Source organism: Schistocerca gregaria, chromosome 6 (assembly GCF_023897955.1).
Source record: "Schistocerca gregaria isolate iqSchGreg1 chromosome 6, iqSchGreg1.2, whole genome shotgun sequence".
NCBI classification, from domain to species: Eukaryota; Metazoa; Arthropoda; class Insecta; order Orthoptera; family Acrididae; genus Schistocerca; species Schistocerca gregaria.
Window position 1 is genome coordinate 582,731,501 of NC_064925.1, and position 18,432 is coordinate 582,749,932.

The window sequence follows — 18,432 nt, forward strand, 5'->3', positions numbered from 1 at the left end:
ATTCTAAAAATGCTTTCATAGTGAAATATTTCATAAAACATTACATCCCCTATTTCACTCTATTAGTGAGTTAAATTTCCAAAAGCAATGAAACACATTTTTTTTACATCCAACCGAGATGTCAAATACCTATTTTCATAGATGTAGCTATAAAAATGCTTCAGTAGTTCTTTAATAATGATTTATTTTCAAAAAACCTTCACTAATTATTTTATCCCCCAATGGAAGAATTTCGGAAAATGCTAAAAACCTGTTTCTTTTTTGTATCTGACTGAGACACCAAATGTCAATTTTCGTAGTTTTGTAGTTATAGCTTCAATAGGGACATAGGGACATATTTAAAAAAAAAGACTTTCAACCCATGTTTCACCCCCATAGGAGTGAAATTTCGAACAATCTCTTCTTAAATGATGCTTTCAGCGTAAGATTTACACCTTCATCAAATTTCAAGTCCGTATACTTTGCAGGTTGGGCTGGAAGGCTATGGGTCAGTGAAACCTGTGCCCCTATTGCACCTTCTTGGAGGTTGTAGTTCCAAAAACAGTGAAACACGTAGTTTTCAATAACACAATATTCATAGATTTCGCTTTAAAAACTCTTTCGCACTGAAATACTTTCATAAAACATTACATCCTATATTCCATCCTCTTAATCGTTGAATGTATCAAAAACAGGTTTTCATATATTTCATGAAACATTTCATCCTCTGTGATATGGGGTATGGTAGTGACACACCAAAATCACAATAGTAATCCGTTGTAGTTGCTACATATTTTATTACAATCAAAAGCATTATAAAATCACAAGGCCAGATCAGTTGGACAAATAATAAATAAATTTCGTTAAGTGGAACGAGACCCGTAAAACTTGAAATTTGAATATGACTAGGTATATATACTTAGGTAAAGCTTTACTTAAATAGCACAAATGTCCATAAAATTCATAGCAGAACTCTCACTACTTGCAATCAGGGGAGAAACAGATTAAGCGTAAGAATACAGATATTTAACGTTCGGCTTGCCAACTTTCCTAAACAAAACTGTATAAAAATGACTAAAACAATTAAGGGGGTCCTTTAATTTTGACTAAACGGACCTTCAAATTTACTTACTCAGTTGATTAATCAACAATATTCTTAGAATGATTACAACTAGAACATGACTATATGACAATACCCTTAAAATAAGGTTGCTTCAATATTTCGTGTGAATTGGTGATAGACGCGAGCAGACCAAGGATTCAAATCAATACAAGAGATCCACGAGGCAGAGAATGACATAGAAATATACTCAACATGGCAATGCAATTGAACTTTGGATCCTATAGTTCAGCACCGGAAAGATGGAATCACGCAAAAGTGACAACATAACCCAAGATGTAAAGGAGAGGACATGGCCTCAAATATCTCTCTGCCGCCGTGGTGCTCTGCTCCCAGTATGCTAGCGTCGACCGCTGCCAGTTATCTCTAACACAACACACATCAAGAGCAGACAATTTTCTGAGACATAAACTACACAACCCTATCTGGAGAACAGGTGAGCAATACAACTGGACTGAAACCAATGAGCCTCCGTGAGTTACTTGGCCAGTGCCAGCCCTTAAACTTTGATTAATAAGATCGCTAAAAATCATACCAAAGTTAAGATGACGAGACTTATCTCCAGGTTCGCCATATTAGTGGCAGAGACAATGAATTGGCGACGCTCTTATCCGTATGTTCGCGGCAGAGTCTGGGGAAGGCAAGGGCCACGTGGAGCCGGATCTGGGGGTCAATTTCCTTCTCTCCGAGACACCCGGCTTCTTCTGCGACTTAGCCGGCAAACAGGCCGAGGACCCCGGGTGGGGACCGATTCGGCAGCAGTTGGCGGATGGCGAGGTCTTCGGGGGGTGGGGTGGGCGGGGGGTGTCTTGTGTAAAGGGGAAGACAACCGTGGTGAAGGGAAGGTCTGTATTCCACAGGAACGAGTTAGCATGGCACTCAGATATTTCCACGATTCGGCGGTAGGGGATCATTTGGGGTTCTACAAGACCTTGAACAGAGTTCGGGAACACATGTTTTGGCCCAACCTATATGGCGATGGCATGCGATTTGTTGGCAACTGTGTCCAGTGTAAGCGCGGTAAGCCCCATGTTGGGCCGCACAGAGAACTACTACAGTCGGTTAGCGAGCAGTGTCCTATGGACCGCGACTCAAAGATCGAAACATCGATCGACGGAAACTGGCGCCAGAAACGCACCAGCTCACTCTATTTCATCCCCTTAGGGGTTGAACTTCCAAAAACACGAAAATACGTATTTTCTTATTTGTAACCTTGAAGTCAAATACCAATTTTCGTAGATATAGCCTTAAAAATACTTCCATAGTCCTTCCGAAATTTTTTATCTCAAGATAAAATGTTCACCTACTATTTCACCTCATAGAGGTTAAATTCCCAATAATACTGGAACACATATTTCTTTATTTCTGACCTAGAAACCAGATACAAATTTTCGTCTGCCTAGCTTCAAAATTACCTTAATAGCTACATGTTTCAAAAATCCTTTCATTTCCTGTGTATCCCCCTTAGAGGTGGAATTTCGAAATATGCAGTATAAGCGGTATAAGATCAACAACCTTTCCAAATCTCAAGGTTTATTTTCCTTTGCGGTCTGGACTGTGTGAATTTCATAGTAATGGCCTCCACACACACACACACACACACACACGCACACACACACACACACACACACACACACACACACACACACCACTAACAATGCCACCACCACCTCCTGGGGAAATTTCTGCAGACGCTCTTGTTCCACTGCAGTCATATTTTGCCGACGACCTACATTTAGCAGCGTGGGAGGGATAGTGTCGTGCAACAGACAGTATACTCAGTAGACAACGAACTGTTCGTTGTGAAATCAGGGACCTAGGAACCGAGACTGACACAGAAGGTGCTGAAGGTGAAGCACACTAGACTCGTGTCTACCACGGCTTCAAATAGTATCGATTTACTATGAACGGAAGTTCCGAAAAGTGAGCAAGTAATTTTACAGTAAATTCAGTACCGATGGTGAGGATATACAACGAAAAACATTTCTATAATATTTCAGAAATAATGAAACATTCCACTCAAGTCGCGCGGCAGAAAACGCAATGGATATGCTTGCACTTAAGACGGAAGGCCCCACGTACTTACGCAGGCTTACGACAGATCGCAAAATTCGGCAGTAGGCGTAAGCCAACCTCTTGTGCTGCCATCTGTTATTGATGCCAGGCATCAAGGTCTCAGTAGTACGACCATCCACTGGAGAGTAGTTTGCTTTGTAAGCACTCCGTCTTCAGGCCACGAGTGACCTACTGGGACAGCACCATCCGACCGCCGTGTCATCATCCGTGGAGGATGCGAACAGGAGGGGCGGGGGTCAGCACACTGCTCTCCCGGTCGTTATGTTGGTATTTTTTGACCGGAGCCGCTACTATTGGGCCGAGTAGCTCCTCGATTGGCATCATGAGGCGGCCTGGATGATCACCCATCCAAGTGCCTTCAACGCCCGACAACGCACTTAACTTCGGTGATCTCACGTGAACCGATGCAACCTCCGCGGTTGACCTAGCACAGACCACACCATTCACAATGAAACGCATCACTTAGTAGATGGTGAAGTACTTTGAAGCTAGCCAGATAGAAACAGAACCTCCTGGCACTGTATCTAACCCAAATTCTAATCTTACACTAATCTCTTGTATGTAACTACCACGCCCTCAAAGAACCAACGATTTACTATTATCAAAAGTTCCGAAAAATGAGGAAGAAATTGACCCACACTTTTTTCCGTTGTTCATTATTTCGATTACCCCATAAAGGGAATGGACTTGTAGCCACAGGTTACACAAGCGACAAATGGTTTAAAATACATAAAAAGAGATGACAATAGGAAACGATTTTTAAAAACACAATGATGCGGCTTTTACGATTTTTACAGGAAAAAGAAATGGATGACAAAATAAAGGTTTTTCAAAAATATGCTGGTGGACAATATTGGGGATTTTTTATCTTTATAGATGACTAGCGGAAAAGCTTGGTGTTGACCAGGCATTTATTTACAGCTGTGCGTCCACGTCCGTACTATGCAGCGTCTGGCCTTGTCCTGAGTTTTTATGACGTATCTCCTGAAACATGTGTCGTACAATGATATAATTTTGTAGGTGCATTCAGCGTCATATGCGGATACTGTCTGCAAAATTTATTGCGAATATAGTAGCAAAGAAGTAACAAATTTAAATGTCACGAATGCTGTGATCCCCACACACTTGGGTGCAACCAATGTACACAGGATGCTTGGCTCGATCATTATGGCTACCATCACCGCTGGTCGAAATTGGACCAGCTGTGTCGACGTAGTGAAAATATAAATGTGCATAACATGGTAAACGTCCATTCTTTCCAGCCATCAGACCTGATCTACGATCACAAATATCATGTAAAAGTGGTAGGGGCAACGGCCTTGCCGCAGTGGATACACCGGTTCCCGTCAGATCACTGAAGTTTAGCACTTTCGGGCGTGGTCGGCACTTGGATGGGTGACCATCCGGGCCGCTATGCGCTGTTTCCATTTTTCGGGTTGCACTCAGCCTTGCGATGCCAATTGAGGAACTACTCGACCGAATAGTAGCGGCTCCAGTCAAAGGAAACTACCACAACGATTGGGAGAGCCAGCTCCTCCTCCACCCTCAGTGAGAATGACGTGGCGGTCGGATGGTCCTGATTGGCCACTTGTGGCCTGAACACGGAGTGCTTTCTTAAAGGAGTGCTCCCTACATAAAACTGACAGTCTTGACTCAGGGACTGTCCACGGTAAATGCTGCATTGGACCTACAAATACTATTAAAATAACGGTTTGAGTTCTCTTTAGTTGTCCAATCATCTGAAGTGAGTCCTTATTGAAGTAAGCTGAAAAATACATTTTATGTTAATGGCGGATAAATTTTATGTTAATGGCGGCAAATTAACTTTACCCTAATGACACACAAGGCCAATGCCGTTCTATCACGTAAAGTATTCTCAGATCGAAATGTTTTGCATTACCAAATCTCCAATGTAGATCCATCATACCGCAATTATAATTCTCAAAATAATTTGGAGCTACGTTCAATGCATATTTAAATGCATCTTTCAAAACAATACCAGAATTCTCATTAGATCATCATTATCAGTGCCTAGAGTATTCCTATTATTTCGTCTACCAAAAACCGCGTCTCACTTTGGCTTTTTCAGTACGCTGTTTTGTTTTCCACTGCTGACAATAGAAACGATCTGGCAGATGTGACATTGTAGATGTCCAGTATGCGTGTCTTAATGCAAATAAACCGTCTGGAACATTTACCCTTGAACCTCCCTAGAATGGGATTTCATGGAACGTTATTACTTTCCTGTGTCCATTTCTATCACACCAGCTGATCGCCACGACTGGGGAGAGTGAGGAGGGGGTGGGGTGAAAGTTGGCAGCACTTTGAGTGGCAGAAACCTCACGTTTCCGTCATTTGTTTTCATAATGACGTAGTGCCAATTCGTTACATTGGACGCTTTTCTCTCGGAAACGTTTACATTCATCGTCTGGATATCAATGTCGCCTTCTGAGGTATGCAGTCGCACCACTCTGTACGAAATAGGTTCTAAGCTGATGCAGTCGACAAGTAACGTCGAAATATATCGTCACCTCGAAATATATCGACACCTCGAAATAAATCCACACCCAGAAATAAATCGCCAACCCGAAATAAATCGCAACCTCGAAATAAATCGACACCATGAAAAAAATCGAAACTTCGAAATAAATCGACACCTCCAAAAGACAGCTACATCGAAATGATTCGATATCCCGAAATATATCGACATCTATACGCATTTCAGCTTACCATATAGATCGATATCTCGAATCTCACGGACCTCTCGAGATAAATCGAGGTATAGAAATATATCGATATCTTGAAATATATCGGTACCTAGTAATATACAGATATCTCTAAAAATACAATATCTAGAAATTTATGGATTACTTGAGATATAGAGGTTTCTTGATATATATCGATATCTCGAAAGGAATCGATATCTGAAGTACACCGATACATGGAAATATATCGATAGCTCGAAATAAACAGACAACCCGATTTGTTTTGGTATATCAAACTAAATCGATATCTCGACATAAACGGATACTTCGAAATCAATTGATACCTCGAAATAAATGGATGCCTCAATATAGATAGATATCTCGAAATAAATCGACATCTCGATATAATGAGTGCTTCGACATAAGTCGATATATCGAAATAAATCGATAATGGGAAAGAATGGACGTCTTGAAAAAAATCTGTACCCCTAAGAAAACGATTCTCGAAATAAATAGGTATATCGAAATATATCGCTATCTCGATAAATACCGATATCTAGTGGTCGGATATATGTTTCAAGTTGACTTGACATATCAGTATAGTTCGATATACATCAAAATACTTTGGATTTTCAATATACCGATAGATTTCTAGACCTCGGGGAAAAAATCGCCGATCCGACCTCAGTGCAAAAACGCAGACCTAGGGAAAAAACGCCGACCTCGGGGAAAAACGCAGACCTCGAGGGAAAAACGTCGACCTCGGGGTAAAACGCCGACCTCGTGGGAAAACGCCGACCTTCGGAAAACTGCCGACCTCAGGAAAAATCCAGTTCCATTAATTTACACAGACACTAATGTATGTCACCATTAGGTTCTCAAAATACAACCAAATTCCTGGTATTTATCACCTCACACAAAAAGTGGTCGTGACAGAAAAGTCTCGTTCTTTAGAAAGTTTAGAATGAGATGTTCTAAATATTGCAGTTTATCCATTTACAATAATCTACAAGCGCTGCACAATGAGAAGAGACTGTCAACCACAGCACTTTGAAATAGTGGACAGCCAGGAAGACAGAGGTTGCATTGCTGTTTCTAATCCTCTGGTACTTGAGATTTAGAATCCAGGATTGCCTCGAATGAGAACAGCAATAATGGATGTCCTGCACCAGTGTAGAACTTACTCTGGAACTCCACAGAAAATCACAAGGCACAATTATATCACATCATTCTCAGCAAACTACAGAAGCCTCTAATGGACGTAACAACGTTGTCACCTCCTTCACCAGTGAAAGATCTTAGTAGCTATTGAGTCAAGAGTAGGTGGCCAATTAATAATTTGTTGTTCAAAGCTAACTTCAGTGTATATGGGAATACTCAGTGGACATCTTTAACCATCATATTTTACTGTCTAAGATATGTCAACTTCCCAGACTATAAGTATAAGCAGAGCTTGGCCTTTCCCAATCCGAGATTGTTTAGAATGGGTATCAAGGGAATCAGATCCACTGGGCATTTAGAGCAACCTGCTTTAAACAATATGAGCAGGCAGTAGACACAGACACAGAATTTGGAATTTCTCTGTGAAGTGGTTACCTTCATCGTCTGAAAACTTATGTTGTGTGCTGCGCTATGTGGAGGTACTAATAGCAACACAGTAAAACACAGAAGAAGCTTATAAGTTGATGTAATCAGCCAGTAAGAAGCAGTAAACTTTAAGTTTTAGTAATCGATTATTGACTTATTATCCGGCTTTGGTGCCTTGACATTACCGACGACCTTAAGATTTTGCATGAAGAGAGGCCTAAAAGCCACGTTACACGAGAGAATGTGAAAAGTGTTCATATGTAGTAAAAACCTAAGAAATAAGCCCGTTTTCGTCATTTGCTATCAAATCGACGTATTGCCAGAGCGTTACATTGGCAGCTTTTCTCTCTGAAACGGTTACATTTATCGTCTGCAAACTTATGTCGCGTGCTAAGGAATGCAGAGACACTAAAAACAACACAGTAGAACATAGAGGATGCTTCTAGGTTGATGTAATTAGCCCGTAGGAAACAGTACAATTCAGGTTTTAGTTATCGATTAGTTGGGAGCTCCAATGTTAGGCGCGTAATGGGGCCCCTTAGGGATACGGCGGCTAAGGAGGGGAAGAAATCCAGTGTGCACTTCGTGTGCATTCCGGGAGGAGTCATTCCTGATGTGGAAAGGGTCCTTCCGGATACCATGAAGAGCACAGGGTGCAGCCAGCTGCAGGTGGTGGCACATGTCGGCACTAATGACGTGTGTCGCTTTGGATCTGAGGAAATTCTCTCTGGATTCCAGCGGCTATCTGATTTGGTGAAGGCTGCCGGTCTTTCTTACGAGATGAAGGCAGAGCTGACCATCTGCAGCATCGTTGAGAAAACCGACTGCGGACCTTTGGTGCAGAGCCGGATGGAGGGTCTGAATCAGAGGCTCAGACGGTTTTGCAACCTTATTGGCTGCAGATTCATTGACTTGCGCCATAGGCTGGTGGGGTTTCGGGTTCCGCTGAATAGGTCAGGAGTTCACTACACTCAGCTGGCGGCTACACGGGTAGCGGAAGCTGTGTGGCGTGGACTGGGCGGTTTTTTAGGTTAGAAGGCCTCGGGAAAGTGCGGGATGGGCTGCAATGTCAAAGGGTGCTTGGCAATTACAGGACGTGCTTGGATCAAGGAACAGTCGGAATTATAGTTGTAAATTGTTGTAGTTGCGCTGGAAAAGTCCCTGAGCTTCAAGCGCTAATAGAAAGCACAGAAGCTGATATCGTTATAGGTACAGAAAGCTGGCTAAAGCGTGAAATAAGTTCTGCAGAAATTTTTACGAAGTCTCAGACGGTGTTCAGGAAAGATAGATTAGGCAGAATTGGTGGTGGAGTGTTGGTGTCTGTCAGTAGTGGTTTATCTTGTAGTGAAGTCGAAGTAGATACTCCGTGTGAATTGGTGTGGGTGGAGGTTATACTTAAAAGCCGAATTAAGTTAATAATTAGCTCCTTCTACCGACCCCCAGACTCCGATGATACAGTTGCGGAACAGTTCAGAGAAAGTTTGAGTCTCGTAACAAATAAATACCCAACTCATACGGTTATAGTTGGTGGGGATTTCAACCTACCCTCGGTATATTGGCAAAAATACTTGTTCAAAACCGGTGGTAGGCAGAAAACGTCTTCCGAGATTGTCCTAAATGCATTCTCCGAAAATTATTTCGAGCAGTTAGTCCACGAACCCACGCGAATTGTAAATGGTTGCGAAAACACACTTGACCTCTTGACCACAAACAATCCAGAGCTGATAGAGAGCATCATGACTGGTACAGTGATTAGTGATCACAAGGTCATTGTAGCTTGGCTCAATACCATTTCTTCCAAATCCATCAGAAACAAACGCAAAATAATTTTATTTAAAAAAGCGGATAAAGTGCCACTAGAAGCCTTACTAAAAGACAATTTCCATTCCTTCCGAACTGACTATGCGAATGTAGACGAGATGTGGCTCAAATTCAAAGACATAGTAGCAACAGCAATTGAGATATTCATACCTCATAAATTGGTAAGAGATGGAACGGATCCCCCGTGGTACACAAAAAAAGTCCGAACGCTGTTGCAGAGGCAACGGAAAAAACATGCGAAGTTCAGAAGAACGCGAAATCCCGAAGATGGGCTAAAATTTACAGACGCGCGAAATTTGGCACGTACTTCGATGCGAGATGCCTTTAATATGTTCCACAACGAAACATCGTCTCGAAATTTGGTAGAAAATCCGAAGAAATTCTGGTCGTATGTAAAGTAGACAAGCGGCAAGACGCAGTCAATACCTTCGCTGCGCAGTGCCGATGGTACTGTTATCGACGATTGTGCTGCTAAAGCGGAGTTATTGAACGCAGTTTTCCGAAATTCCTTCACCAGGGAAGACGAATGGAATATTCCAGAATTTGAAACACGAACATCTGCTAGCATGAGTTTCTTAGAAGTAGATACCTTAGGGGTTGCGAAGCAACTCAAATCGCTTGATACGGGCAAGTCTTCAGGTCCAGATTGTATACCGATTAGGTTCCTTTCAGATTACGCTGATACTATAGCTCCCTACTTAGCACTCATATACAACCGCTCGCTCACCGATAGATCTATACCTACAGATTGGAAAATTGCGCAGGTCGCACCAGTGTTCAAGAAGGGTAGTAGGAGTAATCCATTTAACTACAGACCTATATCATTGACGTCGGTTTGCAGTAGGGTTTTGGAGCATATACTGTATTCAAACATTATGAATCACCTCGAAGGGAACGATCTATTGACACGTAATCAGCATGGCTTCAGAAAACATCGCTCTTGTGCAACGCAGCTAGCTCTTTATTCGCACAAAGTAATGGCCGCTATCGACAGGGGATCTCAAGTTGATTCCGTATTTCTAGATTTCCGGAAAGCTTTTGACACCGTTCCCCACAAGCGACTTCTAATCAAGCTGCGGAGCTATGGGGTATCGTGTCAGTTGTGCGACTGGATTCGTGATTTCCTGTCAGGAAGGTCGCAGTTCGTAGTAATAGATGGCAAATCATCGAGTAAAACTAAAGTGATATCAGGTGTTCCCCAGGGAAGCGTCCTGGGACCTCTACTGTTCCTGATCTATATAAATGACCTGGGTGACAATCTGAGCAGTTCTCTTAGACTGTTCGCAGATGATGCTGTAATTTAACGTCTAGTAAGGTCATCCGAAGACCAGTATCAGCTGCAAAGCGATTTAGAAAAGATTGCTGTATGGTTTGTCAGGTGGCAGCTGACGCTAAATAACGGAAAGTGTGAGATGATCCACATGAGTTCCAAAAGAAATCTGTTGGAATTCGATTACTCGATAAATAGTACAATTCTCAAGGCTGTCAATTCAACTAAGTACCTGGGTGTTAAAATTACGAACAACTTCAGTTGGAAGGACCACATAGATAATATTGTCGGGAGGGCCAGCCAAAGGTTGCGTTTCATTGGCAGGACACTTAGAAGATGCAAGAAGTCCACTAAAGAGACAGTTTACACTACACTCGTTCGTCCTCTGTTAGAATATTGCTGCGCGGTGTGGGATCCTTACCAGGTGGGATTGACGGAGGACATCGAAAGGGTGCAAAAACGGGCAGCTCGTTTTGTATTATCGCGTTATAGGGGAGAGAGTGTGGCAGATATGATACACGAGTTGGGATGGAAGTCATTACAGCATAGACGTTTTTCGTCATGGCGAGACCTTTTTACGAAATTTCAGTCACCAACTTTCTCTTCCGAATGCGAAAATATTTTGTTGAGCCCAACCTACATAGGTAGGAATGATCATCAAAATAAAATAAGAGAAATCAGAGCTCGAACAGAAAGGTTTAGCTGTTCGTTTTTCCCGCTCGCTGTTCGGGAGTGGAACAGTAGGAGATAGTATGATTGTGGTTCGATGAACCCTCTGCAAAGCACTTAAATGTGAATTGCAGAGTAGTCATGTAGATGTAGATGTAGATGATTTATTAGCCGGCTTTGGTGCCAGTGAAATAACCGACTACCTTAAGATTTGGCATTAAACAAGGTCTGGCAGCCACGTTACACGAGAGAATGTGAAAAGTGTTCATATGTACTAAAAACCAAGGAAATCCGCCCGTTTTCACATCTGCTTTCGAATCCACGTAATTCCAGATCGTCACATTGGCCGTTTCCTCTCTGAAACGGTTACATTTATTGTTTGCATAGCTATGTAGCGTGCTGCGGTTTGCGGAGACACTAAAAGCACCATAGTAAAACACAGAAGAAGCTTTTAATTTGGTGTAATAGCCAGTAAGAAGCAGTACAATTCAAGTTTTTGTTATCGATTATTGAATTTTTAGCAGGCTTTGGTGCCTTGGACATGAGCTAGGACCTTAAGATTTGGCATGAAGGGAGGTCTGGCAGCCACGTTGCACGGGAGAAAGTGAGAAGTTTTTATGTGCAGTAAAAACCTAAGAAATCCGCATGTTTTCGTCATCTGCTTTCGAATCGACGTAATGCCAGATCGTCACATTGGCCGTTTTCCCTCTGAAACGGTTACATTTATCGTGTGCAAACTTATGTCGCGTGCTGCGGTATGCGGAGACACTAAAAGCAACATAGTAGAACACAGAAGAAGCTTCTAAGTTGATGTAATAGCCAGTAAGCAACTGTACAATTGAAGTATTAGTTATCGATTAGTGAATTTTTAGAAGGCTTTAGTGCATTCGACATGAGCTAGGACCTTACGATTTAGTATGAAGGGAGGTCTATGAGCCATATCGCACGGGAGAATGTGAAAAGTGTTCACATCTAGTAAAAACCTGAGAAATCCGTCCGTTATCGTCATTTGCTATCGAATCGAATTAATGCCAGATCGTCACATTTTCCGCTCTTCTTTCTGAAACGGTTACATTTATCGTGTGCCATGCTATGTCGCTTGCTGCGGTAGTCGGAGACACTAAAAGCACCATAGTAGAACAGAGAAGAGGCTTCTAAGTTGATCTAATAGCCAGTAAGCAGCTGTACAATTCAAGTATTAGTTACCGAGTATTGACTTTTTAGATGGCTTTAATGCATTGGACATGAGCTAGGACCATACGTTTTAGTAAGAACGGAGATCTAGCAGCCACGTTGCACGGGAGAACGTGAAAAGTGTTCACATCTAGTAAAAACCTGAGAAATCCGCTCGTTTTCGTCATTTGCTATCCAATCGACTTAATTACAGATCGTCACATTGGCCGCTCTTCTCTCTGAAACGATTACATTTATCGTGTGCAAAGCTATGTCGCGTGCTGCAGTATGCGGAGACACTAAAAGCACCATAGTAGAACAGAGAAGAAGCTTCTAAGTTGATGTAATAGCAAGTAAGAAGCAGTACAATTCAAGTTTTAGTTGTCAGTTATAGACTTTTTAGATGGCTTCAGTGCATTGTACATGAGCTAGGACCTTAAGATTTAGTATGAAAGGAGGTCTAGCGGCCACGTTGCACGGGAGAACGTGAAAAGTGTTCATATCTAGTAAAAACCTGAGAAAACCGACCGTTATAGTCATTTGCTATCGAATCGACTTAATGCCAGATCGTCACATTTTCCGCTCTTTTTTCTTAAACGGTTACATTTATCGTCTCCAAAGCAATGTCACGTGCTGCGGTATGCGGAGACACTAAAAGCACTATACTAGAACACATAGGAAACTTCCAAGTTGATGTAGTAGCCAGTAACACGTAGTACAATTCAAGTTTTTGTTATCGATTATTCACTTTTTAGCCGGCTTTGGTGCCTTGGACACGAGCTAGGACCTTAAGATTTTGCATGAAAGGAGGACTAGCAGCCGCGTTGCACGGGAGAATGTGAAAAGTGTTCTTATGTAGTTAAAACCTGAGATATCGTCACATTGGTCGCTCTTCTCTCTGAAACGATTACATTTATCGTCTGCAAAGCTATGTCGCGTGCTGCGGTATGCGGAGACACTAACAGCACCATAGTAGAAAACAGATGAAACTTCTAAGTTGATGTAATTGCCAGTAAGAAGTAGTACAATAAAGTTATAGATACCGATTATTGACTTTTTAGCTGGCTTTGGGGTATTGGACATGAGCTAGGACCTTATGATTTTGCATCAAAAGAGAACTAGCAGCTGCGTTGCACGGGAGAATGTGAAAAGTGTTCATATGTAGTAAAAACCTGAGACATCCGTCCGTTTTCGTCATTTTTCTTATCAAATCGACTTAAAGCCAGATCGTCACATTGGTCGCTCTTCTCTCTGAAACGGTAACATTTATCGTCTGCAAAGCTATGTCGCGTGCTGCGGTATGCGGAGACACTAACAGCACCATAGTAGAAAACAGATGAAACTTCTAAGTTGATGTAATAGCTAGTAAGAAGTAGTACAATAACGTTATCGATACCGATTATTGACTTTTTAGCTGGCTTTGGGGTCTTGGACATGAGCTCGGACCTTAAGAATTTGCATCAAAAGGGAACTAGCAGCTGCGTTGCAGGGGAGAATGTGAAAAGTGTTCATATGCAGTAAAAACCTGAGAAATCCGTCCGTTTTCGTAATTTCTTATCAAATCGCCTTAAAGCCAGGACGTCACAGTGGACGCTCTTCTCTCTGAAAATGTTACATTTATCGTCTTTAAAGCTATGTCACGTGCTGCGGTATGCGCAGTCACTAACAGCACCATAGAAGAACACAGATGAAACTTCTAAGTTGATGTAATAGCCAGTAAGAAGTAATACAATAACGTTTTAGATTTCGATTATTGACTTTTTAGCTGGCTTTGGGGCCTTGGACATGAGCTCGGACCTTAAGATTTTTCATCAAAGGAGGACTAGCAGCTGCGTTGCACGGGAGTATGTGAAAAGTGTTCATGTATAGTAAAAACCTGAGAAATCCATCCGTTTTCGCCATTTCTGATCAAATCGACTTAAAGCCAGATCGTCACATTGGTCGCTCTTCTCTCTGAAACGGTTACATTTATCGTCTGCAAAGCTATGTCGCGTGCTGCGGTATGCGGAGACACTAACAGCACCATAGTAGAACACTGATGAAACTTCTAACTTGATGTAATAGCCAGTAAGAAGTAGTACAATAACGTTTTAGATATCGACTATAGACTTTTTACCTGGCTTTCGGGTTTTGGACATGAGCTAGGAACTTAAGACTTTGCATCAATTGAGGACTAGCAGCTGCGTTGAACGGGAGAATGTGATAAGTGTTCATATGTAGTAAAAACCTGAGAAATCCGTCCGTTTTCGTCATTTCTCATGAAATCAACTTAAAGCCAGATCGTCACATTGGTCACTCTTCTCTCTGAAACGGTTACATTTATCGTATGTAAAGCTATGTCACGTGCTGCGGTATGCGGAGAAACTAACAGCACAATAGAAGAACACAGATGAAACATCTAAGTTGATGTAACAGCCAGTAAGAAGTAATACAATAACGTTTTAGATTTCGATTATTGACTTTTTAGCTGGCTTTGGTGTCTAGGACATGAGCTAGGACCTTAAGACTTTGCATCAAAGGAGGACTAGCAGCTGCGTTGACGGGAGAATGTGAAAAGTGTTCATATGTAGTAAAAACCTGAGAAATCCGTCCGTTTTCGTCATTTCTTATCAAATCGACTTAAAGCCAGATAGTCACATTGGTCGCTCTTCTCTCTGAAACGATTACATTTATCGTCTGCAAAGCTATGTCGCGTGCTGCGGTATGCGGAGACACTAACAGCACCATAGTAGAAAACAGATGAAACTTCTAAGTTGATGTAATTGCCAGTAAGAAGTAGTACAATAAAGTTATAGATACCGATTATTGACTTTTTAGCTGGCTTTGGGGTATTGGACATGAGCTAGGACCTTATGATTTTGCATCAAAAGAGAACTAGCAGCTGCGTTGCACGGGAGAATGTGAAAAGTGTTCATATGTAGTAAAAACCTGAGACATCCGTCCGTTTTCGTCACTTTTCTTATCAAATCGACTTAAAGCCAGATCGTCACATTGGTCGCTCTTCTCTCTGAAACGGTTACATTTATCGTCTGCAAAGCTATGTCGCGTGCTGCGGTATGCGGAGACACTAACAGCACCATAGTAGAAAACAGATGAAACTTCTAAGTTGATGTAATAGCCAGTAAGAAGTAGTACAATAACGTTATCGATACCGATTATTGACTTTTTAGCTGGCTTTGGGGTCTTGGACATGAGCTCGGACCTTAAGAATTTGCATCAAAAGGGAACTAGCAGCTGCGTTGCAGGGGAGAATGTGAAAAGTGTTCATATGTAGTAAAAACCTGAGAAATCCGTCCGTTTTCGTCATTTCTTATCAAATCGACTTAAAGCCAGATAGTCACATTGGTCACTCTTCTCTCTGAAACGGTTACATTTATCGTCTGCAAAGCTATATCGCGTGCTGCGGTATGCGGAGACACTAACAGCACCATAGTAGAAAACAGATGAAACTTCTAAGTTGATGTAATAGCCAGTAAGAAGTATTACAATAACGTTTTAGATATCGATTATTGACTTTTTAGCTGGCTTTGGGGCCTTGGACATGAGCTAGGGCCTTAAGATTTTGCATCAAAGGAGGACTAGCAGCTGCGTTGCACGGGAGAATGTGAAAAGAGTTCACATGTAGTACAAACCTGAGAAATCCGTCCGTTTTCGTCATTTCTTATCAAATCGACTTAAAGCCAGAACGTTACATTGGCCGCTCTTCTCTCTGAAACGGTACCATTTATCGCCTGCAAAGCTATGTCTCGTGCTGCGGTATGCCGAGACACTAACAGCACCATAGTAACGCAGAAGAAGCTTCTAAGTTGATGTAATAGCCAGTAAGAAGTAGTACAATAACGTTTTAGATATCGATTATTGACTTTTTAGCTGGCATTGGGGACTTGGACATGAGCTAGAACCTTAAAATTTTGCATCAAAGGAGGACTAGATGCTCCGTTGCACGGGAGAATGTGAAAAGTATTCATATGCAGTACAAACCTGAGAAATCCATCCGTTTTCGTAATTTCTTATCAAATCGACTTAAAGCCAGGACGTCACATTGGACACTCTTCTCTCTGAAAAGGTTACATTACTCGTCTACAGAGCAATGTCGCGTGTTGCGGTATGCGGAGACACTAACAGCACCATAGTAGAACACAGATGAAATTTCTAAGTTGATGTAATAGCCAGTAAGAAGTAGCACAATAACGTTTTAGATATCGATTATTGACTTTTTAGCTGGCTTTGGGGACTTGGACATGAGCTAGGACCTTAAGATTTTGCATCAAAGGAGGACTAGCAGCTGCGTTGCACGGGAGAATGTGAAAAGTGTTCATATGTAGTAAAAACATGAGAAATCCGTCCGTTTTCGTCATTTCTTATCAAATCGACTTAAAGCCAGATCGTCACATTGGTCGCTCTTCTCTCTGAAACGGTTACATTTATCGTCTGCAAAGCTATGTCGCGTGCTGCGGCATGCGGAGACACTAACAGCACCATAGTAGAACACTGATGAATCTTCTAAGTTGATGTAATAGCCAGTAAGAAGTAGAACAATAACGTTTTAGATATCGATTATTGACTTTTTAGCTGGCATTGGGGTCTTGAACATGAGCTAGGACCTTAAGACCTTTCATCAAAGGAGGACTAGCAGCTGCGTTGCACGGGAGAATGTGCAAAAAGTTCATATGTAGTAAAAACCTGAGAAATCCGTTCGTTTTCGTCATTTCTTATCAAATCGACTTAAAGCCAGATCGTCACATTGGTCGCTCTTCTCTCTGAAACGGTTACATTTATCGTCTACAAAGCTATGTCGCGTGCTGCGGTATGCCGAGACACTAACAGCACCATAGTAGAACACAGAAGAAGCTCCTAAGTTGTAGTAATTGCCAGTAAGAAGTAGTGCAATAACGTTTTAGATATCGATTATTGACTTTTTAGCTGGCTTTGGGGCATTGGACATGAGCTAAGACCTTAAGACTTTGCATCAAAGGAGGACTAGCAGCTGCGTTGCACGGGAGAATTTGAAAAGTGTTCATATGTAGTACAAACATGAGAAATCCGTCCGTTTTCGTCTTTTCTTATAAAATCGACTTAAAACCAGATCGTCACATTGGTCGCTCTTTTCTCTGAAACGGTTACATTTATCGTCTGCAAAGCTATGTCGCGTGCTGCGGTATGCGGAGACACTAACAGCACCATAGTAGAAAACAGATGAACCTTCTAAGTTGATGTAATAGCCAGTAAGAAGTAGTACAATAACGTTTTAGATATCGATTATTGACTTTTTAGCTGGCTTTGGGGCCTTGGACATGAGCTCGGACCTTAAGATATTGCATCAAAAAAGGACTAGCAGCTGCGTTGCACGGGAGAATGTGAAAAGTGTTCATATGTTGTAAAAACCTGAGAAATCCGTCCGTTTTCGTCATTTCTTATCAAATCGACTTAAAGCCAGATCGTCACATTGATCGCTCTTCTCTCTGAAACGGTTACATTTATCGTCTGCAAAGCTATGTCGCGTGCTGCGGTATGCGGAGACACTAACAGCACCATAGTAGAACACTGATGAAACTTCTAAGTTGATGTAATAGCCAGTAAGAAGTAGTACAATAACGTTTTAGATATCGATTATTGACTTTTTAGCTGGCTTTGGGGTCTTGGACATGAGCTAGGACGTTAAGACATTGCATCAAAGGAAGACTAGCAGCTGCGTTGCACGGGAGAATGTGAAAGTGTTCATGTGTAGTAAAAACCTGAGAAATCCGTCCGTTTTCGTCATTTCTTATCAAATCGACCTTAAGCCAGATCGTCACATTGGTCGCTCTTCTCTCTGAAACGGTTACATTTGTTACATTTATCGTCTGCAAAGCTATGTCGCGTGCTGCGGTATGCGGAGAGACTAACAGCACCATAGTAGAAAACAGATGAAACTTCTAAGTTGATGTAATAGCCAGTAAGAAGTAGTACAATAACGTTTTAGATTTCGATTATTGACTTTTTAGCTGGCTTTGGTGCCTTCGACGTGAGCTAGGACCTTAAGATTTTGCATC